The sequence below is a fragment of the Macaca nemestrina genome, chromosome 11 (assembly GCF_043159975.1).
Source record: "Macaca nemestrina isolate mMacNem1 chromosome 11, mMacNem.hap1, whole genome shotgun sequence".
NCBI lineage: Eukaryota > Metazoa > Chordata > Mammalia > Primates > Cercopithecidae > Macaca > Macaca nemestrina.
The window spans coordinates 16,168,261-16,194,567 of record NC_092135.1 but is presented as its reverse complement, the minus strand read 5'-3'; the positions used below and the strand labels follow the sequence as shown (position 1 = coordinate 16,194,567).

General features: G+C 34.7%; 1 protein-coding gene and 1 long non-coding RNA gene across 2 annotated transcripts in view; one reads left to right on the top strand and one right to left on the bottom strand.

Annotated features, from left to right (window-relative positions):
• The window catches only part of LOC105492523 (dipeptidyl peptidase like 10), a 1,403,881-nt gene that overhangs the window by 553,615 nt on the left and 823,959 nt on the right, over window positions 1-26,307 (top strand). The window lies entirely within an intron of this gene.
• The window catches only part of LOC139357076 (uncharacterized), a 32,382-nt gene that overhangs the window by 2,672 nt on the left and 3,403 nt on the right, over window positions 1-26,307 (bottom strand). Inside the window, exons 2-3 of the long non-coding RNA XR_011609692.1 lie at window positions 25,756-25,830; window positions 947-1,014 (exon numbers count right to left, since the gene is read on the bottom strand). This is a non-coding gene — a long non-coding RNA (uncharacterized lncRNA). The remainder of the gene's footprint in view (window positions 1-946; window positions 1,015-25,755; window positions 25,831-26,307) is intronic.

Here is a 26,307-nt window from a genome sequence, read left to right as displayed (position 1 = left end):
AACTGGGGTTTCCTTTTCCTGTTGTATAAAATCAAGTTCTTACAACACCCTTGAAGATTGGCCCTGACTACCTTTTTCCTCACATTGTGCTCTGCAGTTGCACTAAAAATATTCTCTTTCCTTGCTCAGCTCCTGTCCCTTCTTATCTTGAGGCCTTTGTTGGTGCTAATTCCTCTCCTTTGTATGCCCTGCCATCTTGAGACACCCTTGTCTGGCATCTTTGTTTGTTCTTAATACTCAACACAGGTGCTCCACCCTCCACAAAGCTTTCCTTGACACTTAAACTCCAAGTTTGCTCCTAGAACCTCCTCTGTATAGTTTTCTACCACCCCAGAAGATGCTGCATCTTGTTTTTTGGCTCTGTCTTCTGTCCACTTGATGTGGGGAAAAGCAAAACAAAATAAAACAAAATTGTATTAGTGCCAGAAAAAAAGAATCATCAAAAGGATCACCCTTCAGAACAATATATTATACTTCCTGCTAATTCATTTCAATTTTCTGAGGAAATGCTATGTATACATGCATGTGTATACACCCATTGTTTTTTTAATTCAACCAACTAGGTTTTTTTTTTAATCAGTGTCCTTTTTCCTCATGACCATCCCTAAACTCAGAATGAAATTTCCAGATAATTATATTTAATCTGGTATATCTCATGGTCTCTACATTTATGTTTTTTTTTTCCTCCATCTTTTCTACACAAGAATCAATCTAGTATTGGGTCCTCATTTTAATTAGATTTTTATCTTGTTGTTAATAATTTGTATATATGTGCTTTTTTGTAAATTGCCTAAAACAATTTGTAGAAAAATAAAGGCATACAATTTTAAAATCTAATTCATTAAACTTTCAGTTAGTGCTTTTTGAACACCTAGGATTGCCATAAAAAGAAACAAACACACATAAAAAATTGGGGGACATAGCTTCTAGAAAAGAAAATTCTTACCATTGATATTTTTTCTTTTCCAGGAGTCAATAACTCCAGCAAATAAATACTTCCAAAAGAACTGTGTTCTGTAATGTGGAAATGAAAAACAAATCTAGTTAATTCATTCAGAAGGTTTTTCAGTACCTGTATTTAGGAATAAATTTGCATCTTTTACATTGGTTCCTTTTGTCATTACCGTAAATAGCCTTGGATGGTAATAACCTACTCTGTTGCTCATAAAACCCATTTGATCTGTGTTTATCACTTGCTCTATAAGTAGCTCTTCATTTCTGTTTGTTGCTATCATGGTTATAAAATATACTACTATAATAGTTCTTAAACATACAATAGCACTATAAAACAGTATCTTTGGTGGGTATTTAAACAATTTTAATGCTGAGACAAAATAATTTAATTTCCTTCCCATATGTTGAACATTCCTTAAAGCATTAAAAAAAAATCCCTAAAATCTATACGCTTGAAAATATCTAAATTTCTGCCAAACTTAGTTCAGGCTTATTAGTAATTCCAAATGAGTGCAATCATTGTGATTACACAAGAAAAAATTAATTAAGGTATGGCAGCTTTCTCTACTATCCACTATTTCAGAGCTAAAAACATTAATATGTATATCAAATCTTGGTTTTGTGACATCTAAAATTATCTACAACATTTGTGAGCGAGAAAAAGTAGAACCTATCAAATAAACTTTGAGAACCATTAACTTGTTCTACTCTACCTGTAACATTTTCTATAGAGCTAAATTAACATTCTTTGTATTGTTATTTCAAGAAAAATGTTACTACTAATTTATAGTTAAAATCAACTTTTTGAATTTTCTTTTTTTTTTTTTTTTTTTTTGAGACGGAGTCTCACGCTGTTGCCCAGGCTGGAGTGCAGTGGCGCGATCTCGGCTCACTGCAAGCTCCGCCTCCCGGGTTCCCGCCATTCTCCTGCCTCAGCCTCCTGAGTAGCTGGGACTACAGGCGCCCGCCACCGCGCCCGGCTAATTTTTTGTATTTTTAGTAGAGACGGGGTTTCACTGTGGTCTTGATCTCCTGACCTTGTGATCCGCCCGCCTCGGCCTCCCAAAGTGCTGGGATTACAGGCTTGAGCCACCGCGCCCGGCCAACTTTTTGAATTTTCAATGCTAACCATTATCACTTAATAAACAACCGTTAGATTTTGACACTTTGATTTATTTTAAAGAAAAGTTAATATGCCATTGAGATGTGAATTTTACATAAAAAAGAATAAATAAAAACAGATGATTATCTCAATATGTGCAGATAAGACTTGATAAAATTCAACATCTCTTCATGTTAAGAGCCCGCAAGAAACTAGAAATTGAAGGAACATACTTCAAAATACTAAAAGCCATGTATGACAAACCCACAGTCAATATCATTCTGAATGGGCAAAAGCTGGAAGCATTCTGCTTGAGAACCACAACAAGACAACGATAACCTCTCTCATCAATACTATTCAACATAGCACTGCAAGTCCCCGACAGAGCAATCAGGCAAGAGAAAGAAGTAAAAGGTATCCAAATAGGAAGAGAGGAATTCAGTCTATTCATGTTTGCAGACATGATTCTATAGCTAGGAAACCTCATAGTCTCTACCCCCAAGCTCTTTGCTCTGATAAACAACTTCAAAAAAATTTTTTTAATATACAAAAATCATGTGCAATTCTAAACACTCACAACATCCAAGCTGAGGGCCAACTCAAGAATGCAATCCTATTCACACTCACCACCAAAAGAATAAAATACCTAGGAATACAGCTCACCAGGGAGGTGAATGACCTCTACAACAAGAATTACAAACACTGCTCAAAGAAATCAGAGATGACACAAACAAATGGAAAAACATTATATGCTCATGGATAAGAAAAATCAATATAATTAAAATGGCCGCACTGCCCAAAGCAATTTATGGATTCAATGCGATTCCTACCAAACTACCAATGACATTCTTCACAGAATTAGACAAAACTATTTTAAAATTCATATGGAACCAAAAAGAGCCAAATAGCCAAGGCATTCCTAAGCAAAAGGAACAGAGCTGGAGGCATCATGTCACCCGACTTCAAACTATAATACAATGGTATAGTAACCAAAACAGCATGGTACTGGTAAAAACAAACAAACAAAAACAGACACGTAGACCAATGCAACAAAACAGATCACCTACAACCATCAGATCTTAGAAAAAGCTGACAAAAATAAGCAATGGGGAAAGGACACCCTATTCAATAATATGCTGGGATAAAAATAAGCAATGGGGAAAGGATTGAAACTGACCCCTTCCTTATACCATATATAAAAATCAATTCAAGATGAATTAAAACTTAAATGTGTAAAACCTAAAACTATAAAACTCCTGAAAGATAACATAGGAAATACTATTCTGGACATAGGGACTGGCAAAGATTTTATGACAAGGAGTCCAAAATCAATTGCAACAAAAACAAAAATTGATAAATGGCATCTAATTCAACTGAAGAGTTTCTGCACAGCAAAACAAACTATCAATAAACAGACAACCTACAGAATGGGAGACAATATTTATAAACTATGCATCCAACAAAGGTCTAGTATCTAGAATTCCTAAGAAACTTAAACAAATGTACAAGAAAAATACAACCGCATTAAGAAGTGGGCAAAGAACATGAATAGACACTTACCAAAAGAAGACATTCATGTGGCCAAAAAGAACATTAAAAAATACTGAACATTATTAATCACTAGAGAAATGCAAATCAATACCACAATGAGATACCATCTCATGCTAGTCATAATGATGACTATTAAAAAGTCAAAAATTAACAGATGCTGGCAAGATTGCAGAGAAAAGGGAATGCTTATACCACTGATGGGAATATAAATTAGTTCAGCCATTGTGGAAAGCAGTGTGGTGATTCCTCAAAGAACTTAAAACGAAATTATCATATGACCCAGTAATCTTATTACTGGGTATAAACTCAAAGGACTATATACTGTTCTATCCTAAAGGAACATGCATCTGTATGTTCATTGCAGCATTATTCACAATAGCAAAGACATGAACTCAACCTAGATGCCCATCAACAGTAGACTAGATAAAGAAAATGTGGTACATATACACCATGGAACACTATGTAGCTATTTAAAAAACAAACAAACAAACAAACAAACAAAAACCGAAATCATGTCCTTTGCAGCAACATGGATGAAGCTGGGGGTCATTATCCCAGGCAAACTAACAAAGGAACGAAAAACCAAATACTGCATGTTCTCACTTATGGGAACTAATAAATGAGAACACATGGACACAAAGATGGGAACAACAGATGCTGGGACCTCTTTGAGGGTGAAGGGTAGGAGGAGGGAGAGGATTAGAAAAACTACCTATTGGGTACTATGCTTGTTACCTGGATGATGAAATAATATATACACCAAACCCCAGTGACATGCAGTTTACCTATAGAACAAATTTGCACATGAACCCCTAAATCTAAAAGTCCAAAAACAAAACAAAAAAACAAACAAAAAAGAAATAAATTTTGTGAAGTCTTTAGTTTATAAGTTAAATATGCTAAAAACATAAAGAAATCAAGAGTTATAGAGTAATTATGTCATTTATACAACATGAACAATGTAAACATAAATTTGAAAGCTTACATAATTCTCAAAAGAACCACAAATTATTGAAAAAATAAACATTTTCTATCCATGTAGCTATTGACCAAAATTTTTATAGAAAAAGAGATTAATGAATACACTCAAATTGTAAAAGCAATCTATTGGCATTTCCAAACTTATTGACTTGATTTATTCCAGTACTATAACAGTATATAAAACTATATATTATATTTATAACAGCATATGTAAATATTACGTATATAGTATTAGTTTATTACATAATGCATACAGTATTAGTTTATCATGTAAGCATATATAACTATACATATGTAGTTATTACTTTATTCATCAATTCAGGTATTCATCAAATTCATCAAATAGGTATTTGCTTACAACTTACTCAACATCTGAAACTGAACTTTGTATTGAAGGTATATAACTTAGCCAGGTCAGTTTCTGCCAGAGCTCTCACTCATATATGGGAGCTAAAAGAGTGGATCTCATGAAGATTGGTGACTACCAGAGGCTGGAAAGGGTAGCATGAAGAGAAGGTGGTTAATGGTCCAAATATACAGTTTGATAAAAGAAATAAGACCTAGTGTTTGATATATTAGTGGGGTGACTATAGTTTACAATGTTTTATAATACATTTCAAAATAGCTAGAATAAAATAATTTAAATGTTATTAGCACAAAGAAAGGACAAATATTTAAAATGGTGGATATCCCTTGGGCTAAGGGAGGGACAGCTTTAGGAGAAATACCTAACGTACATGATGGGTTGATGGGTGCAGCAAACCACCATGGCGTGTGTATACCTATGTAACAAACTTGCACGTTCTGCACATGTATCCTACAACTTAAAGTATAATTTTTAAAAAGTGATGGATATCCCAAGTTTAACTAATATGACCTTTATACATTATATGACTGTATTAAATTATCATGATGTATATCCACTACTCATTAATAAAAATTTTTTTAAAGAAAATAAAATAGATATTTAAAATGTGGTATGATAAGTACCGTAAAAGTGGATGGTCTTCCAAAACTTACTAGTTCCTTTTCGGTTTGGCATCTGCTTCTTCATTTTGTTAAAATGAAACATAATTGCATATTTTTGTGTTTACCTTAATGATATTGTAATTTATGATTTTTACAAGTATGCAACTTTATGATTTTAATAAATCTTATTTAAATATTATTATAGCCAATTAAGTAAAGGTAATCCAGACACCTAAGCATCAAGTTTGTTACAGGTGGTGACACACTGTAAAAATGTGTACACATTAATGTAACAATGGAATTAAGTTTTTAATTTATTCCTGCTGGTAGATAATAACAGGAAGTCAGGGAGATGGATGCACAGTTGCTGTTTATCCAGTCACACATTGTTTGCGACTAAGCACCATTCAAGAGACCTTCTTTCTACCTCATTAAATAAGTTAATCATGTAAATCACAGAGAAAATTTGAAAAAATATCGGTATAGTTTGCACATAAATGATGTATTTTTATTGCTGAGAATAAAAACAGATGTGACAATGCCCAGGTGTCAGTCACAAAATATTATCATTCTTTAGTATGTAATGGGAATGAATAGAAAATTAAAAGGTCAAATTTTTATATATATATGTGTGTATGTCTGTGTGTGTGTGTATGTGTGTGTGTGTATATATATATATATAAAATCTGTAGAACATAATCACCAATACAAGTCATACTCCATAATTAAAATAAGTCTAAACAGCTCAACTGCTGTGATAAGAATTTAAAATGAGATACATATCATCTCAGGAAATGACATTGAGAGATTTTTTAAACAGAAGCTGCAAAAATCCATCATTTTATGAACAAAATGTCTATTAATACATGTTTAATGAGTTCATGACTCATGTCATGGCTGAATCCTTTTTATTTTTCACAGTCCCTCAGTACTCCACAAACCTTCTACTGTTGCCAGCAGTATTAGTAGTGTGGCCAGACAGAGGAAGCAACACCTGAAAGACTGATGCAGAACAACTAAATAAATGGAAAGGCAAATGTAAACATGGTCATTCCAAAGCAAATAATTACGGTCATGTCTCTGGAGGCAAATATTGGCCCAAATTTATCTTTTCAATCAGTTTAACATGCTTTAAAACTTCTCTTTTGATTTTGTTTGATCCACGGGTTATTTAGGCATATCTTATTTAGTTTCAAATATTTGGGGATTTTCCACATATATGGTTACTCATTTGGAATTTAATCATATTGTGGTCAAAGAACATACGTTGCATAATTTTAAAGATTTTTAGATTTGTTGAGACTTACTCTGTGGCTTAGAATATGGTCTATCTTGGTAAATGCTTTGGGTGCCCTTAAAAATAATGTGTAATCTGCTGTTGTACAGTGGGGTGTTCCATAAATGTCAATTAGGGCAAGCAGAATATTGTTGTTCACCTCTTTTATATCCTTACTGATTTTCTCTCTGTCCTGTCAGTCATTGAGACTGAATCTTGAAATCTCCAACCATAATTATGGATTTGTCTGTTTCTCATTGTAATTCTATCATTTTTTGACCCATGCATTTTCTTAATTTTTAGGCACATAAACATTTAGGATTGTCATGTCCTTCTGATAAATTGACCCTTTTAACCCATGGTAATACTCTTTGCTCTGAAATCGACTTTGTCTAATATTAACATAGCTCACACATCTTGTTGTTGTTGTTGTTGTTGTTGTTGTTGTTGTTGTTGTTTAATGCTGGCATGGTTTGTATTTTTTTTTTAATTTCTTTGATTTTAACATATTTGGGGATAGCAGATTAAGATGGCAGATAGGAGGCAGCACTAGACTTGCAGCTCCCACTTGGAAGGACAGAGCAGCATGTGGAGGCTCACATCCCCAATTTTTTCTCCAAGAACTACTGCAAGAATGTACCAGGAAAGCTGAGAGAATCCACACACCTTTTGAAGGAATGGATCATCGCTGCAGGCTCCCTGAGACATTGAAAAACTGTGTCTGCTTGCTTTTTCAACTGGGAGGTTCCTGGTCTGGGGTCGATTCTCAGCTCTGGGCACTGGTTGCCTGGAAATAGACTCGGTGCTGTGGGAGTGAGACCAACTTTTAGGACTGCAGGCTGCTGGGAGCAGGGTGAGGTCTGTGACTGCTGGCTTTCCCCCACTTTCCTGACAATCTGTATGAATAAGCAGAGGCAGCCATAATCCCCCTGGGAATATAACTCCATTGGACTGGGAACCACACCCCATGCCTCACATGAGAGGAAGCAAGCCCCGCCCAAGGAAAGGCTGAATTCATCACCACTGATCCCAAAGAAATACAAACTACCATCAGAGAATACTATAAACACCTCTATGCAAATAAACTAGAAAATCTAGAAGAAATGGATAAATTCCTGGATACATACATCCTCCCAAGACTAAACCAGGAAGAAGTCGAATCCCTGAATAGACCAATAAGAAGTTCTGAAATTGAGGCAATAATTAGTAGCCTACCAACCAAAAAAAAAAAAAAATAAAATAAAAAAGCCCAGGACCAGATGGATTCATGGTCAAATTCTACCAAAGGTACAAAGAAGAGCTGGTACTATTCTTTCTGAAACTATTCCAATCAATAGAAAAAGAGGGAATCCTCCCTAACTCATTTTATGAGGCCAGCATCATCCTGATACTAAAACCTGGCAGAGAAACAACAAAAAAAGAAAATTTCAGGCCAATATCCCTGATGAACATCAATGCAAAAATCCTTAATAAATTACTGGCAAACCAAATCCAGCAGCACATCAAAAAGCTTATCCACCACAATCAAGTCGGCTTCATCCCTGGGATGCAAGACTGGTTCAACATATGCAAATCAATAACGTAATCCATCACATAAATGGAACCAATGACAAAAACCACATGATTATCTCAATAGAGGCAGAAAAGGCCTTTGATAAAATTCAACAGCCCTTCATGCTAAAAACTCTCAATAAACTAGGTATTGATGGGACATATCTCAAAATAATAAGAGCTATTTATGACAAACCCACGGCCTATATCATACTGAATGGGCAAAAGCTGGAAGCATTCTCTTTGAAAACCAGCACAAGACAAGGATGCCCTCTCTCACGATTCCTATTCAACATAGTACTGGAAGTTCTGGCCAGCGCAATCAGGCAAGAGAAAGAAATAAAGGGTATTCAGATAGGAAGACAGGAAGTCAAATTTTCTCTGTTTGCAGATGACATGATTGTATATTTAGAAAACCCCATCATCTCAGCCCAAAATCTCCTTAGCTGATAAGCAACTTCAGCAAAGTCTCAAAATACAAAATCAACATGTAAAATTCACAAGCATTCCTATACGCCAATAATAGGCATACAGAGAGCCAAATCATGAGTGAACTCCCATTCACAATGGCTACAAAGAGAATAAAATACCTAGGAATACAACTTACAAGGGATGTGAAGGACCTCTTCAAACAGAACTACAAACCATTGCTCAAGGAAATATGAGAGGATACAAACAAATGGAACAACATTTCATGCTCATGGATAGGAAGAATCAATATTGTGAAAAAGGCCATACTGCCCAAAGTAATTTATAGATTCAATGCTATTCCCATCAAGCTACCATTGACTTTCTTCACAGAATTAGAAAAAAACTACTTAAAATTTCATATGGAACCAAAAGGAGCCCGTATAGCCAAGACAATCCTAAGCAAAAAGAACAAAGCTGGAGGCATCACAATTCCTGACTTAAAACTATACTACAAGGCTAAAGTAACCAAAACAGCATGGTATTGGTACCAAAACAGATATATAGACTAATGGAACAGAACAGAGGCCTCAGAAATAATGCCACATATCTACAACCATCTGATCTTTGACCAACCTGACAAAAACAAGCAATGAGGAAATAATTCCCTATTTAATAAATGGTTTTTGGAAAACTGGCTAGCCATATGCAGAAGACTGAAACTGGAACCCTTCCTTATACCTCATACAAAAGTTAACTCAAAATGGAATAAAGACTAAAACATAAGACATAAAACCATAAAAACCCTAGAAGAAAACCTAGGCAATACCATTCAGGACATAGGCATGGGCAAAGACTTCATGACTAAAACACCAAAAGCAATGGCAACAAAACCCAAAATTGACAAATGGTATCTAACTAAACTAAAGAGCTTCTGCACAGCAAAAGAAACTATCATTAGAATGAACAGGTAACCTACAGAAGGGGAGAAAACTTTTGCAAACTATCCATCTGACAAAGGGCTAATATTCAGAATCTACAAATAACTTAAATATATAAGAAAAAAACCAACCCTATCAAAAGTGGGTGAAGGATATGAACAGACACTTCTCAAAAGAAGGCATTTATGCAGCCAACAAACATATGAAAAAAAGCTCATCATCACTGGTCATTACGGAAATGCAAATGAAAACCACAATGAGATACCATCTTACTCCAGTTAGAATGGCGATCATTAAAAAGCCAGGAAACAACAGATGCTGAAGAGGATGTAGAGAAATAGGAATGCTTTTACACTGCTGGTGGGAGCATAAATTTGTTCGACCATTGTGGAAGACAGTGTGGCGATTCCTCCAGGATCTAGAACCAGAAATACCATTTGACCCAGCAATCCCATTATTGGGTACATACCCAAAGGATTATAAATCATTCTACTATAATGTGTGATTGTACACATGCACATGTATGTTTATTGCAGCACTATTCACAATAGCAGACTTGGAACCAACCCAAATGTCCATCAATGATAGACTGGATAAAGAAAATGTGACACATATACATCATGGAATACTATGCAGCTATAAAAAGGATGAGTTTATGTCCTTTGCAGAGACATAGATGAAGCTGGAAACCATTATTCTCAGCAAACTAAGACAGGAACAGAAAACCAAACACTGCATGTTCTCACTCATAAGTGGGAGCTGAACAACAAGAATACATGGACACAGGGAGAGAAACATCACACACTAGAACCTGTTGCGGGTGGAGAGGGCTAGGGGAAGGATAGCATTAGGAGAAATATCTAATGTAGATGATGGATTGATGGGTGCAGCAAACCACCATGGCATGTGTATACCTATGTAACAAACCTGCACGTTCTGAACATGTATCCCAGAACTTAAAGTATGATAAAAATAATTAAATAAATAGAGTTTGGTCAGTAGTAGGAGTGTAGATTGGACCTCAGAGAGCCCTGAGCAGCCCCACTGCTGCCGCTGGTCTAGTTACCAACACACCCAGGGAGGAACCACAGCTGCTGCAGCCGACCCCAGTCACCATCATGGCAACTATGAGCAGCAAGGCAGAGACCCAGCACCCACCCGCCACCCCTCCCACACCATTCCCACAGTCGACCCCGCCCCTCTGTCCCCCCACTCAGCATTACCAACACCAAGCCCAGCACTATGGGCAACGGTACAGGGAGTGTTGAGATTTTTAAGAACTTCATTTTTAATTTGTAGTAAAAGCTTACAACTTGGTGATTTTTTCAAAAAAGACAACAAACTGCAAGCACCTGTTAATAAAAGTCTTTAGAAATTGTCAAATAAATAAATAAATAGAATGGAAAAAAAGAAAGGAAAATTCTTCAGTGAAATAGATAGCATAAACAAAAAAAAATCACAACTTCTGGAAATCAAAGATACAATTAGAGAAATGCAAAATTCACTTGAAAGTCTCAGCAAGAGAATCAAAAAAGCAGAAGAAAGAACTTCAGAGCTTGAAGACAAGCGTTTTGAATTAACCCACTCCAACAAAGACAAGGAAAAAATGAATTAAAAAAACTGTCAGGCCTGTAATCCCAGCCCTTTGGGAGGCCAAGGTGAGTGGATCACGAGGTCGGGAGATCGAGACCATCCTGGCTAACACGGTGAAACTCCGTCTCTATTTAAAAATACAAAAAATTAGCCGGGCGTGGTGGCGGGCACCTGTAGTCACAGATACTGGGGAGGCTGAGGCAGGAGAATGGCATGAACCTGGCAGAAGGATCTTATAGTGAGCCCAGAGTGTGCCACTGCACTCCAGCCTAGGAGGCAAAGGGAGACTTGTCTCAAAAAAAAAAAAAAAAAAAAAAAAAAAAAAGAACACGGCCTTCAAGAAGTTTGGAACTATGTTAAACATCCAAATCTAAGAATAATTGGTTTACTCAGAAGAGAAATATAAAAGTTTGGAAAACATATTTGAGGGAATAATTGAGGAAAACTTTCCCAGCCTTGCTAGAGATCTAGACATCCAAATACAAGAAGCTCAAAGGACACCTGGGAAATGCATTGCAAAAAGATCATCGCCTAGGCACATAGTCATCAGGTTATCTAAAGTCAAGACAAAGGAAGAATCTTAAGAGCTATGAGGCAAAAGCATTAGGTAACCTATAAAGGAAAATCTATCAGATTAATAGCAGATTTCTCAGCAGAAACTCTATGAGCTAGAAGGGACCTGGGTCCTATCTTTAGCCTCCTTAAACAAAACAATAATTAGCCAAGAATTTCATATCCAGTGAAACTAAGCTTCATAAATGAAGGAATGATAACAGTCTTTTTCCCGGTAAACAAATGCTGAGAGAATTTGCCACCACCTAGCCAGCACTACAAGAACTGCTAAAAGGAGCACGAAATCTTAAAACAAATCCTCAAAATAGAACCTCTTTAAATCTCACAAGACTTATATAATGATAACACAGTAAAAAAATAAAAAATAAAAAACCCAAGGTATTCAGACAACAAACAGCACAATGAATAGAATAGTACCACACAGCTCAATACTAATGCTGAATGTAAATGTCCTAAATGTTCCACTTAAGAAACAGAATGGCAGAATGGATAAGAATTCACCAACCAAGTTTCTGTTGTCTTAAGGAGATTCAGCTAACACATAGGGACTCACATAAACTTTAGGTAAAGTGGTGGAAAAAGATGTTCCACACAAATGAACACCAAAAGTGAGCAGGAGTAGCTATTCTTATATCAGACAAAACGAACTTTAAAGCAAAAGCAGTTTAAAAAGACAAAGAGGGACATTATATAATGACATAAGGAACAGTCCAACAGGAAAATATCACAATTCTAAATATATATGCACCTAACACTGGAGCTCCCAAATTTATAAAGCAATTAATACTAGACCTAGAAAATGAGATACATGGCAACACAATAATATTGGGGGACTTTAATACTCCACTGACAGCACTAGACAGGTCATCAAGACAGAAAGTCAACAAATGAACAATGGACTTAAACTATACCCTACAACAAATGGCCTTAACAGAAATTTACAGAACATTCTACCCAACAACTGCAGAGAATACATTCTATTCACCAGCACCTGGAACATTCTCCAAGACAGACCATATGATAGACCATAAAACAAGTCATAGTAAATTTAAGAAAATTAAAATCATATTAAGCACTCTCTCAGACCACAGTCGAACAAAATTGGAAATCAACTCCAAAAGAAACCCTCAGAATCATGCAAATAAATGGAAATTAAATAACCTGCTCCTGAATGATTCTTGGGTCAACAATAAAATCAAGCTGAAAATTTAAAAAATTTTTGAACTGAATGATAACAGTGGCACAACCTATCAAAACCTCTGGAATACAGCAAAAGTGATGCTAAAAGGAAAGTTCACAGCATTAAATGCCTACATCAAAAAGTCTGAAAGAGCACAAGTAGACAATCTAAGGTCACACGTCACAGAACTAGAGAAACAAAAACAACACAAACCCAAACCCAACAGTAGAAAAGAAATAACGAAGATCAGAGCAGAACTATGAAATTGAAACAAACAAACTACAACAACAAAAAAGATAAATGAAACAAAATGCTCATTCTTTGAAAAGATAAATAAAATTGATAGATTATTAGTGAGATTAACCAAGAAAAGAAGAGAGAAGATTCAAATAAACGCAACTAAAAATGAAATGGGAGGTATTACAACTGATACCACAGAAATACAAAAGATTATTCAAGGCTACTATAGCCTTTAAACACCTAAACTGGAAAACCTAGAGAAGATGAACAAATTCCTGGAAATATACAACCCTCCTAGATTAAACCAGGAAGATATAGAATCTCTGAATATACCAATAAAAAAAGCAGTGAGATTGAAATGGTAATTTAAAAATTGCCCAAAAAATGTACAGGACCAGATGGATTCACAGCTGAATTGTATCAGACTTCAAAGAAGGATTGGTATCAATGCTATTGACAATATTCCAAAAGCTAGAGAAAGAGGGAATCCTCCCTAAATTGTTCTGTGAAGCCAGTATTACCCTAATACCTAAACGAAGGAAGGACATAACAAAAAAAGAAAACTTCGGAAAAATATCCCTGATCAATGCAAAATCAATGCAAAAATCCTCAAAAAATTATGACAGCAATTAATATCAAAAAGATACTCCACCATGATCAAGTGGGTTTCATACCAGGGATGCAGGAATGGATTAACATCTGCAAGTCAACAAATGTAATATGCTACATAAACTGAATTAAAAACAAAAATCACAAGATCATCTCAATAGTAACAAAAAAGCATTTGACAAAATCCAGCATCCACTTATGATTAAAACCCTCAGCAAAACTGGCCATAGAAAAATAGGACATATCTTAAGGTAATAAAAGCCATCTATGACAAACCCACAGCCAACATTATAATGAATGGGGAAAAGTTGAAAACATTCCCCCTAAGAACTGAAACAAGATAAGGATGCCAACTTTAACCACTTCTATTGAACATAGTACTGGCAGTCCTAGCCAGAGCAATCAGACAAGAGAAAGAAATAAAGGGTATCCAAATTGGTAAAGAGGAAGTGAAACTTTGCTGTTAGCTGATGATATGACTGTATACCTAGAAAACCTTAAAGACTCATACAAAAAGCTCCTAGAAAGGGTAAATGAGCTCAGCAAATTTCAGGATACAAAATTAATATACACAAATCAGTAACTCTTCTACACACCAACAGCAACCAAGCTAGGAATCAAATCAAGAACTCAACCCCTTTCACAATAGCTGCAAAAAAGTCAAAATATGTAGGAATATATCTAACCAAGGATGCGAAAGATGTCTACAAGGAAAACAACAAAACACCGCTGAAAGAAACAGAGATGACACACACAAATTGAAACACATCCCATGCTCATGGATAAGAATCAATATTGTGAAAATGACCATAGTGCCAAAAGCAATCTTTAGATTGAATGCAATTTCCATCAAAATACCACCATCATTCTCCACAGAACTAGAAAAAACAACCCTAAAATTCATATGGAACCAAAAAAGAGCCCACGTACCCAAGGCAGGACTAAGCAAAAAGAACAAATCTGGAGAGATCATGTTACCTGACTTCAAACTATACTATAAGGCCATAGTCACCAAAACAGCATGGTACTTTTATACAAAAGGGACATAGACTAATGGAACAGAATAGATAACCCAGAAATAAAGCCAAATACAGCCAATTAATCTTCAACAAAGCAAACAGAAACATATAGTGAGGAAAGGACACTCTATTCAACAAATGGTGCTGAGATAACTGGCAAGCCACATGCAGAAGAAAGAAACTGGATCCTCACCTCTCACTTTATACAAAAATCAACTCGAGATGGATCAAAGACTTAAATCCAAGGTCTGAAACCATAAAGACTCTAGAAGATAACATTGGAAAAACCCTTGTAGACATTGGCTTAGACAAAGACTTCATGACCAGGAACTCAAAAGCAAATACAACAAAAACAAAGAAAAAAAGATCGGACTTAATTAGACTAAAAAGCTTCTGCACAGCAATAGAAATAACCGTCAGAGTAAACCAACAACCCATAGAGTGGGAGAAAATCTTCATAATCTATACATCCAACAAAGACTAATATCCAGAATCTACAAAAAACTCAAACAAATAATCAAGAAAAGAAACAAACAATCCCATCTAAGAGTGGGCTAAGGACAGGAATAGACAATTCTCTAAAAAAGATATACAAATGGCCAAGAAGCATAGGGAAAAATGCTCAACATCTCTAATTATCAGAGAAATGCATATCAAAACCACAATGCAATACCAGCTAACTCCTGCAAGAATGGCCATAATGAAACAAACAAACAAACAAACAAAATAGATGTTGATGTGGATGTAGTGAAAAGGGAACACTTTTACACTGTTGGTGGGAATGTAAACTAGTACAACCTCTATGGAAAACAGTGTGGAGATTCCTTAAAGAACTAAAAGTAGATCTGCTGTTTGATCCAACAATCCCACTTCTAGGTATCTACACAGAGGAGAAAAAGTTTTATATGGAAAATATACTTGCACACACATGTTTATAGTAGCACAATTTGCAATTGCAAAAACAATATTAAATCAGCCCAAATGCCTATCAATCAACGAGTAGATAAAGAAAAATGTGGTATTGTGGTATACATATATCCCATGGGATACCACTCAGCCATAACAAGGAGCAAAATAATGGCATTCGCAGCAACCTGGATGGAAATGGAGACTATTATATTAAGTAAAGAAACTCAGCAATAGAAAACCAAGCATCATATGTTGTCACTCATATGTAGGAGCTAAGCTATGAGTTCTCCTAGGGATAAGAATAATACATTGGATTTTGAGGACTCGGGAAAGGGTGGTGGGTGGTAAGGAATAAAAGACTACACAGGCCGGGCGCGGTGGCTCAAGCCTGTAATCCCAGCACTTTGGGAGGCCGAGACGGGCAGATCACAAGGTCAGGAGATGGAGACCAGCCTGGCTAAATACGGTGAAACCCCGTCTCTACTAAAAAATACAAAAAACTAGCCGGGTGAGGTGGCGGGCCCCTGTAGTCCCAGCTACTCGGGAGGCTGAGGCAGGAGAATGGCATAGACCCGGGAGGCGGAGCTTGCAGTGAGCTGAGATGCGGTCACTGCACTCCAGCCTGGGCGACAGAGCGAGACTCCGTCTCAAAAAAAAAAAGACTACACATTGGGTACAGTGTACACTGCTTGGGTGATGGGTGCACCAAAATCTCAGAAATCACCGCTAAGGAACTTATTCATGTAACCAAATCACCTGTTCCCCAAAAACCTATCAAAAATTTTTTAGAATAAAAAAATTTGGATATTTATATTTCAGGTGGGTTTCTTATAGACAGTATATAGTTGAGTCTTGATTTTTAATTTTAATAGTCTCCTATTTTCATTTGAAATTTTTAGGCCATTTCTATGTAATGTGAATATTGATATGGTTGCTGTTTGTTTTTCATTTGTCCCAATTTTTCTTCATTCCTGGTTTCCTCTTTTTGCCTGCTCTTGAATTAATTTTGTTTAATGATTCCAGTTTATCTCAATTTTAGCTTATAAACTATAACCTTTTTAGTATTAATTTATTTAGTGATTGCTTAGGATTTATAATATACCTACATATTTTTCTTATTTTTATTTGTACATAACAGATGCACAAGTTTTCAGCATACATGTGATAATTTGATACATTCATATAATGTATAAAGATCAAATTAGGGTAATTGGGATATACATAACCTTAAATGTATATATGTATACATACATACACACATATAACCTTAAATTTATATGTATATAGAGAGACAGAACTCTAAAAATATATTTTTAAAAAATAAAATATATATATATTTTCAAATAAAATATATATTTTTTAAATAAAATATATGTATTTTTTAAAGTTGTCTGTATATACATATATATTTAAGGCTATATGTACAAATATGTGTGTGTGTATATATAATTTAAGGTTATATATATTCCAGTTACCCCAATTTCATCTTTATAATAATTTAATATATTTTACAATCTTTAAAATTTATATTAATTTATAAATCTAATTATAAATATTTACAATTTGATCTTTAACATATATATTTTAATGCTAAGAACATTTGAATCATTCTTTTCTAGATACTTTGAATGTACAGTAGATTACTGTTAACTATAGTTACCTTACTGAACTATTGAACGTCAGGTCTTATATCTTTTATCTAACTGTATGTTTATCTTTTTAATCAACCTTCCTCACCTTCCCCTTCCTAGCCTCTGGTAACCACCAATCTACTCTCTCTCTTCATGAGATCTATTACTTTAGCTCACACATATATGTAAGAACGTGCAATATTTGTCTTTCTGTGCTCGACTTATTTCACCCAATGTAACAACTCCCAGTTTCATCCATGTTACTTCAAATGACAGGATTTTATTCTCTTTTATAGTTCAATAATATTCCATTGTGTATATATAGCATATTTTCTTTATCCATTCATCCTTTGATGGACACTTAAGTTGATTCCCTTTTTGGCTATTATGAATAGTGCTTCAAAATACAAGACTACAGATATCTCTTTGATTGATTGATTTCTTTTCTTTTCTTTTAAATATATACCTACTAGTGGAATTGCTAGATCATATGGTAGTTCTATTTTTAAGTTTCTGAAGAAATTCCATACTGTTTCCCATAGTGGCTGTTACATTGCCACCAACAGTGTACCAGGGTTCCCCTTTCTTGACATCCTTGTCAGCATCTGTTATTTCCAGTCTTTTTCATGAAAGTCATTTTAACTGGGGTGAGATAATACATCATTGTGGTTTTGATTTGCATTTTTTATGATCAGTGATGTTGAGCATTTTTTATATATACCTCTTGGTCATTTGTATGTCTTTGAGAAATGTTTTAGATTTTTTACCCATTTTTAATGAGATATTTTGTGGGGTGTTTTGGGGTGTTTGTTTGTTTGCTATTGAGTTTCCTGAGCTCCTTGTGTATTCTGGTTATTCATCCCTTGTCAGATGATTACTCTGCAAATATCTTCTCCCATTCTGTGGGTTGGTTCTTCACTTTGTTGATTTTTTCCTTTGATTTTTAGCTTGATGTAATTACATTTGTTTATTTTTGCTTTTATTGCCTGTGCTTTTGGGGTTTTATACAAAATATCTTTGTCCAGAACAATATACTAGAACATATCTCTAACATTTTCTTTTAGTAGTTTCATAGTTTCAGGTTTAGATTTAAAATTTGGATGTAATTTTTAATACATTTTAATTTTTTGTGTGGTGAGAGATAGGGATCTAATTCCATTTTTCTGCTTATGGTTATTCAGCTTTTGCAGCACCATTTTTTGAAGAGACTGTCTTTTCCTTATTGTAAGTTCTTGGTACCATTGAGTTGGCTATAAATGTGCGGATTTATTTCCAGTTTCCTGATTCTGTTCCCTTAGTCTATGCATCTGTTTTTATGCCAGTACCATACAGATTAACTATAGCTTTTATATTTTAAAGTTAGGTAATATGATGCCTGTAGCTTTGTTCTTTTTGTTCAGGATTGCTTTGACTGTTCTGGGTCTTTTGTGGTTCCATATAATTTTTTTTTCTATTCCTTTTATTTGTTTTCTTTTTGAGACAGAGTCTCACTCTGTCACCCAGGCTGGAGTGCAGTGGTACCATCTCGGCTCCTTGTAATCTCTGCCTCCTGGGTTCAAGCAATTCTCATGCCTCAGCCTCCCAATGTAGCTGGGATTACAGGTATGCACCACCATGCCTGGCTAATTTTTTTTTATTTTAGTAGAGACAGGGTTTCACCATGTTGGCCAGGCTGGTCTCAAACTCCTGGCCCCATGCAATCTGCCAACCTCAGCCTCCCAAAGTGCTGGGATTACAGGTGTGAGTCACTGTGCCCAGCCTGTTTTTTCTATTCCTGTGAATAACATCCTTGGTATTTTGATAGGGATTACATTAAATTTGTAAATTGCTTTGAGTAGTATTGTAATTTTAGCAATATTCAGTCTTCCAATCAATGAGCATGGAATATTTTTTAAATTTTTTAATGTCCTCTTCAATTTCTTTTATCAATGTTTTAAACTTTTCCTTGTATAGATCTTTTACTATTTCTTTGGCTAAACTGGTTCCGAGGTATTTTATATTCTCTCTAGCTAGTGTAAATGGGATTGCTTTCTTGATTTCTTTTTCAGATTGCTTATTGTTGGCATATAGAAATGGTACATTTGTATGTTGGTTTTTATATGTTGGTTTTCATATCCTGTGACTTTACTGAATTTGTTTATTGGTTCCAACAATTATTTTGTAGAGTATTTATGTTTTCCAAATGTAAGATTAAGCCATCTGTGCATAAAGGCAATTTGACTTCTTTTGTTCTAATTTGGATATCCTTTATCTCTTTCTCTTGCCTAACTGATCTTGCCAGGACTTTCAGCATTGTGTTGAGTAAAAGTGGTGAAAGTGAATAAAAGTGATCAACGTTTTGATAATATGATGTATCTCATTTATTGACTTGTATATGTTAGACAATTTTGCATTCCTGGGATGATGAATCTCACTTGATCATGGTGAATTATCTTTTCAACATGCTATTGAATTCAGTTTGCTATTTTTTTGTTGAGGATTTTTGCATGTATTTTCACCAGTAATATTGACCTGTAGCTTTCTTTTTTGTGTGGTGTGTTTGTCTGGTTTTGGTATCAGAGTAATTCTGGACTCATAAAATAAATTTAGAAGTATTCCCTCATCTTCAATTTGTTTAAAGACTTTGAGTAGAATTTGTTCTTTAATGTTTAGTAGACTTTAACAATTAAGCCATCAGATCCTGGGCTCTTCTTTGATGAGAGACTTTTTATTATGACTTCAATCTTGTTACTCATTATTGGTTTATTGAGGTTTTCTATATCTTCATGGTTCAATATTGGAAGGTTGGATGTATCAAGAAATTTATTAATTTCTTCTAGGTTTTCCAGTTTATTGGTGAATAGTTGTTCATATGTCTCTAATGATTCTTTGTATTTCTGTAGTTAGTTGTTATGTCTCCTTTTTCATTTCTAATTTTACTTAATTGGCTCTACTTTTATAATGTAGTTATAGGTTTGTTGATTTTGTTTATCTTTTCCAAAAACCAAGTTTTTGTTTTGTCGACGTGTTTATTTTTTGTCCCAATTTCACTTTTTTTCTACTCCAATTTTTATTATTTCTTTCCTTGTACTAGTTTTGGTTTTGGTTTATTACTGGTTTTCCAGTTCCTTAAGGGCCGTCATTAGCTTGTTTATCTGAAGTCTTCACACTTCTTTGATATAGTCATTTATTGCCATAAACTCTATCATTTGTCATATCCCATAGATTTTGGTATGTTGCATCTCCATTTCCATGTGTTTCAAGAATTTTTAAAATATCTTTTTTATTTCTTTGTGACCCATTGATCATTTAGGAGCATATTGTTTACTTTTTATGTGTTTTTACAGTTTCTGAAGTTCCTCTTGTTATTGATTTCTAGTTTTAATTTGTGGTCAGAAAAGACACTCGATATAATTTCTACTCTTTTAAATTTCTTGAGACTTGTTTTGTGGCCTGATATATGGTCTATCCTGGAGAATGTTCCATGTACTTATGAAAATAATGTATATTCTGATACAGTTGGGTGAAATATTATGGGTGTAGTGTGTAGTTCAACTCAGATGACTCTTTGTTGATTTTTTTGTCCACTACTGAAAGTAGGGTGTTGATGTCCCCTACACTTACTATACTGAAGCCTGTCTCTGCTTAACATTAGACTTATTAATGTTTACTTTGCACACATGGATGCTTCTGTGTGGGGTGCATAGATGTCTATGTCAGTATATCCTCTGTCTGAAATGATCCCTTTATCTTTATATTCTGACCTTCTTTGTATCTTTTTACAGTACTTTACTTGTAGTCTATTTTATCAGTTGTAAGTATAGATATTTCTGCTCTTTCTGGTTTCCACTTTCACAGAATGAATTCTTCTATCTCTTCATTTTCAGTCTGTGTGTGTGTTTATAGTAAGGTATATACTTGTCTGTTTTATGTCCAGTTAATCACTCTGTGTGTTTTTATTAGAGAATTATGTCTACTTATATTCAGTGTTATTATTGATAAATAAAGGCTTATTATTGTCATTTTGTTGCTTATTTTCTGGCTGTTTTATAACTATTTTTTTTTCTTTTCTTCTTTTTTTATTGTCTTCCTTTGTGGTTGTTTTTCTCTGGTAGTATGTTTTAATTTGTTGCTTTTTATTTTTAGCATATCTATTATAGGTTTTTACATTGCAGTTACCATAAGGCTCACAGAAATCTTATAGATTTAACAAGTTATTTTAAATAAATGACAACTTATCTTAGATCACAAAAAAAGGAGAGAAACAACAACGAAAAAAATTTAAAAAATTCTCTACACTTTAATTCCATCACCCCATGCTTTGACTTTTTGTTTTCTCAGTTTACATATTTTATATTGCCTATCTCTTAATGGTTGCTGTAGCTATTACTGTTTTTGATAGATTAGTTTTTTCATCTTCATAGTAGATTTACAAGTGAATTGCACATCCCAATTACAATATTTAGAGTATTCTAGGTTTGTCTGTGTACTAAATTTTGCCAATGGATTTCTACCTTTATTTTTTTTTCTTTTTGCACATTAGCTTTTCTTTTTTCTTTCAGTCTGAAGAACTCCCTTTAGCATTTCTTTTAAGACAGGTCTAGTAATGGTATGTTTTCTTAGCTTTTGTCATCTAGGAAAAACTATTTCTCACTCATATTTGAAAAATAGCTTTGCTGGATGCAGTATTCCTAGATGGCATTTTTTTTCTTTCAGTGCTTTGAAAATGTAGTTCACTTCCTCTGGGTTTTCACTGAGAAGTCTGTTGCCAGATAAATTACAACTTTTTAAATATATCATTTTCTTCATTTCTCTTGCTGCTTTTGTGATCCTTTCCTGGTCTTTGACATCTGAGAGTTTGATTATTACATGGTTTAGGGTAGTCTTATTGGGATAAAATCTGTTTGGTGTTCTCTCTCCTTCCTGTACCTGGATATTTATATCTTCCTCAAGTTTTGGAATTTTTTCTGTTATTATTTCTTTGAATAAGCTTTCTACTCTTTTCTCCGGCTCAAATTCCTCTTGAAGAGCAATAGTATTTATCTTTGGTATTTTGAGGTAATTTTCTATATCTTGTAAGTTATCTTCGTTAGTTTTCATTCTTTTTTTGTTTTTCCTCCCCTAACGATGTATTTTTAAGTTTTTCAGCTCAGCAAATGTGTTTTTCAGCTCAGCAAATGTGTTTCTCAGTTCCAAGATTTATGTTTGATTTTGTAATTTATATCAATGTCTTTGTTAAATTTCTGAATTGCTTTTCTGTCTTATATTGGAGACCACCGAGTTTCCTTGTAACTGCTATGTTGAATTCTTGGCGAGCTCGCTCACATGTCACAGTCTTGTTAGGGTCAGTTACTGGTTCCTTGCTTTGTCCATTTCAGGTCATCCTTTCCTGTTTGCAGTTGTTTCTTGTGGATGTACATCTATGTCTTTGCATTGAAAGGTTAGTTACTTATTCCAGTCTTCTCTAGCTGACTTATGTTGGTTCTTACAGGATATGCTTGCTTAGAGATTATTTGTAATTTTTGAATTTTTGAATTTTTATGATCTTGGGATTCTGGATATTTCAGTATTAATATGAACATTATTTTAGTTCTGAGATACAATTAAAATTATTTGCAAACCAGTTTGATCCCTTTGCATGTTGCTTTTAAGCTTTGTTTAGCAGATCACAGAAGTGCTTAGTTTCAGTCTAATTTTGCCCCAATACGGACACAAAATGTTATGAGGACTCCATTCACTGTCCTGTGAATTATGAGGCATGGTTCTTTCCTTAGCTCAGGTAGTTTTGTTGGGTAAAGACTCAAAGGTATCCTCTTCAGATCTCTGGAGTGCTCTGCCTATGCAATCTTTCTGTTTCCAGTACTCTGCCCTATAAACTCATGCCGCTTTCACTTTCCATGACTTTCAACAACTAATTTCTTCAACTCAGAGATACCTCAGGATTCTACCTAATATATTTTCTCTTCACCATGTCCTAGGAAATCTCTAGTCAGTAAGATCAGGCAAACTTAAGGCTCAGCTATTTTTTTTTTTTTTAATTTCTCAGATCAGTATCCTTCATTGGCTGATATTCAATGTCTTAAGAATTGTTGTTTGATACATTTTATTTGGTTTCTTACTTTGGTTTTCATTTTGCTTTTTATTTTAGTTGTTTTAGGCATGATGGTAAGCCTGGTCTCTATTAATCTTGTCCTGAAATGGATGTTTGAAAAATCATTGAAATTGTGTATCAATCTTAAACTACATTTTGTCTCCTAGAGCAGAGTTTACTTATGGCTATTCATTTTTCAATTATGAGATTCGATTGTCATGTAAGGAATTATTTTCTTTTTTCCCAACATTTATTTTAAATTTGGGGTACATGTGCAGAATGTGTAAGTTTGTTAGTTAAATGTGTGCCATGGTGATTTGCTGCACAGATCATCCCATCACCTAGGTATTAAGCCCAGCATTCATTAGCTATTCTTCCTGATTCTTTCTCTGCTCCCACTCCCCACCCTCAAACATGTCCCAGTGTGTGTTGTTCCCCACCATGTGTCCATGTGTTCTCATCATTCAGTTTCCAGTTATAAATGAGAACATGCAGTATTTGGTTTTCTGTTCCTGTGCCAGTTTGCATGCTGGTGAGGTTGTGGAGAAAAAGGAATGCTTTGACACTGTTGGTGGGAGTGTAAATTAGTTCAAAAATTGTGGAGAACAGCGTGGCAATTCCTCAAAGCGAAGACCTAGAGGCAGAAATATCACTTGACCCATTACTGGGTATATACCCATAGAATGTAAGAAATTATTTTCTAGTGAGTAATCTGATTATTATATTAGGATGTAGCCACACAATTCTGGGAATCTCATTTTTATTGAAAATCTTCTGACATGTAGTCCCTAAACTGGAAGTTCCTTTTGCACAAAGAATTTGACACCATTCTCAGACATTTTTTTCTTGGGAGCTGTCTAAGCACCATGCAAGAGGCTTATCATATACTCAAAAGTCACAATATGCCTCATATTTTTTTTTCCTCTGGAAAAATATTTTTCAAGGTGTCAATCTTAGAAGAGTCATTCACGAGAATGATTTCCTCTGTCAATTCAATGTATATTGAAAAGAAAAAAAGGAGTGTGATATAACTTGAGAAGATACAAACTATAGGCAACATTTATGTGGCAACATGGCACTGACTTTATTGAGAGTTAATCTTTATTGAGAGCTAATGAGTTTTACTGGATGCCTACTTGGCTTATCATAGATTATTAGAGTTGGCTTGGTTTATTGTGTCCAATCAAGATGGATTTGCAATCTAATTAATTTTTTCCTCACCTCTGTTGACCTTCAAGGGAATAAACAGAAGGAAATTCCTAGACCATTGAACCACTGCTTTCACCAATACATAGTCATTCTTCTGCATGCAGATTGAATATTAGAAAATAAACTGCTTCACAGGTGTTTATTTAGGGTGTTGTGAAAGAAACCAAGAGCAGAGGTAAGGAATTGTTCTGTTTATCCTTTTCTCTAATAATTTCGTGGATAGGTAAATCTTTACAACACCTCTCAAAAAACACCTTAATTTTTTTTTTAATAATGTGAATGATGCAGCTTTTAGTTATGTAGCATTTCTAATCTTGCAATCTGACTTAATGGAAAAATCACTTTGTTTTCTTCATCTCAGGTTTCAAACAAGAAATATAGCCATAATGTGTTCTGCTCTTGCATAGACTGCTAAGATAATATTTATAAAAATCACTGTGAAACACAGACCACCCATCATATATAAAATATACTACCACAATAACAGGTGTTATTGCTGAATTATTCTATTTTCAATATTTACTATGATGGTTGAACACAAAGCTTGAATCTATTACATATAATTATTTTTATAAAATACTCTAAAAAGAAGAATCAATATAGGAGAAAAAAATTACACTTTGTGGCTAACACATTGAAACCCTGTCTCTACTAAAAATACAAAAAGTTAGCCAGCCAGGCAGGGTGGCCGGCGCCTGTAGTCTCAGCTACAGGGGAGGCTGAGGCAGGAGAGTGGCGTGAACCAGAGAGGCGGAGCTTGCAGTGAGTGGAGATCGCGCCACTGCACTCCAGCCTGGGCGGCAAAGCGAGCCTCTGTCTCAAAAAGAAAAAATTACACTTTGACTTCAACGTAGTCTGTATGACAGTGAGGATAAAATGGCTAAAAGATAAAACAAGTAGTATTTGCTAACAATAGAAGAAAATATCCTGGAATCCATTTTTTTTTCTTAGCAATAGAGGGTAAATCTGGAAGTAATTTTTTTTCTTACCAAAATGCCAAGAGTATACAGCAGAGCAGAAAGCATGCAAAGCACAGAAGCCGTTTTCAGAGTATGTCACAGCAGCTGCATTTTGAAGAGAGAGTTGAAGAAGTAAAAAACCTGAAATTTTAGTATTACCCATCTCTATATAGTTATGAGAAAGAGTTAATCATAATTCTCTTAAGGCTGTACCTTGAACTATTATACAGAGAGATTTAAAAGTATTTGAAAACAAATATTTGCGAACAATGTGATTCAGAATACAAAGAAAGATATTTATTTCCTTTAGCAATAATCAACTGAGTGTTAATAGTCTTTGGAGAGGCAGAACCTGTATAAATTCCTTCATAAAACATTTTTAAAACAATAAAAGCAAGTTCCATCATACTTAGAATATAGATTCATTGGCCAGGCATGGTGGCTTACACCTGTAATCCCGCACTTTGGGAGGTCAAGGCGGGTGGATCACCTGAGGTCAGGAGTTCAAGACCAGCCTGGCCAACATGGCAAAACCCTGTATCTACCGGAAAAAAAAAAAAAAAAAAAGCAAAAATTAGCTGA